At 39.7% G+C, this 2,092-nt stretch overlaps 1 protein-coding gene across 2 annotated transcripts in view; it reads right to left on the bottom strand.

Moving 5' to 3' along the window:
* Positions 1-2,092, bottom strand: part of LOC106879785 (sodium/hydrogen exchanger 1) — a 46,066-nt gene that overhangs the window by 41,676 nt on the left and 2,298 nt on the right. The window lies entirely within an intron of this gene.

Below are 2,092 nucleotides of genomic sequence, written 5' to 3'. Positions count from 1 at the left end.
GGGGGGGGGGGAGATAAATGGCCCAAACTCCACAAAAACTAATGAAGGAATTTATACATAGTTATTCTTTTACTTTCCTTTTACTTGTTTCAATCATTTGACTGCAGTCATGCTGGAGCACCACCTCAAAATTTTGGACCTTGTGCCTAGGGAAGAAAAGAATATTCTGTTCCCCGTGGATAAGTCCTGATGCATTCCCCAACACCATCTATTTCCCTTTCTCACTCTGACTGCTTCTCCATCTTTCTCTCTAACCCCATCTCTCCTTCCTTTTCCTATAGGGGTAGTCAACTATCTCCTCTATCCCTCTACTACACCTAACCTCTCACCTGGCACAGCCAATTCCCTCGGTTCCATTCCTTCTCCCAGCTGAGAGGTCTTCATCTCACAAGTTACTTGGTGACCCCACAAGTGTTGGTGCCACATAAAAAGCACCCAGCACACTCTGTAAAGTGGCTGGCATTAAGAAGGGTATCCAGCCATGGAAACCACACCAAATCAGACGATGGAGTCTGGTACAGCCCTCCGGCCTTGCCAACTCCTGTCAAACCATCCAACCCATGACAGACATTAAATGATGATGATGATGATATGATAATAAACATTGGTATGATTTATAAGGTCTAAGAGGAAATAGATGTATTTCAATGAATTTCGCACTTCAGTTATCACTGAAAGAAGTTGTCTCATCCTCTTTTTCTAAGTGGGGAAACCTACACATGTGCATAGGACTGTCATCGTCACACATAATTCTAGATTTCAAAATAAGATAATAACAGGATATCTGATACAACTTTCAATTCATGACAATGAAATAACATCCAGAAGACCAAAATATAACAAAAAAAAATGAACAAACAGTAGTCATTTATTATTATTATTGTAATTGTTCCAATAAGCAGACATTCTCCTTGTTTATTTCAATAAATTAGGATTGGTTGCTGCAATTAATATAATTCAGTAATGAATTAATGAGTCTACATCATCTGTTTCTAAAACTATCATCTTATCATCGTCATTATAGTACAATGTTACTATCATTATCGCAAAATGTTGCTGTCATTATTGGATCATCAACATCATCATCCAGTGTTTTAAATCCGGGTTTTGTCTCCGTTAACGGGGATGGCCAGATCTACCTCAATGCCATAGCAACCGAGGCATAACAGCTGAAATGTGTTAACAACAAACAAGATGAGGACAAATATCCGTCAAATGTAAATAATATAAATAATGTAAATTATGTACATTTTAGGGATGTTGACAAAAACAATCTTAAGGTTCTTAGTGAGGATATTGAAGACTGGGAGCAGGTGGTTGGAAATTTAATCGGTAAGGAAAGAAACAACCTATGATGGCTGTAAAGCAATCGAAATATGAAGAATTGAATACTTCAAGAAATGAGTGTTTCATAAACAGGACTTAATTTCAATCCCAGACAAAATTAATCAGTCCGAACAGGTTTCTAACATCTGCAGTAGGATCTGTTTCTCTAAACCTGTATCCGCAAGACATATGCGAACTCATGGTGGCATTCACTAACTGAAGAAATCTCCTTCTTCTGTAAAGAAGCCACGATCACCACATCTATCAATCCATCGTCATAACAACAACAACAGCAGCAGCGGCGGCGACGGTGATGGCAACAACAACAATGTCCGCTTTTCCAGGTTCATTTTCTATGGCTGGATGCCCTTGCTGTCACCAACCCTCACCTGTTTCTAAGCAAGGTAATGTTTTCCTATGACCAGACATGTTCTCAGCAAAGACTGAAAATGAATGACAATGTCTGTATGACTGACAACCATTTTATGCCTATTACACAATGTCAAGACAAGGAAAAACAAACGTACACACACTTACATATACACTCACACACACACACACACACACACACACACACACATATATATATAGGCGCAGGAGTGGCTGTGTGGTAAGTAGCTTGTTTACCAACCACATGGTTCCGGGTTCAGTCCCACTGTGTGGCACCTTGGGCAAGTGTCTTCTCCTATAGCCTCAGGCTAACCAAAGCCTTGTGAGTGGATTTGGTAGACGGAAACTGAAAGAAGCCCGTCGTATATATGTATAC

This window comes from Octopus bimaculoides, chromosome 19 (genome assembly GCF_001194135.2).
Source record: "Octopus bimaculoides isolate UCB-OBI-ISO-001 chromosome 19, ASM119413v2, whole genome shotgun sequence".
Classification (NCBI taxonomy): domain Eukaryota; kingdom Metazoa; phylum Mollusca; class Cephalopoda; order Octopoda; family Octopodidae; genus Octopus; species Octopus bimaculoides.
This window is presented reverse-complemented; position numbering and strand designations above follow the sequence as displayed.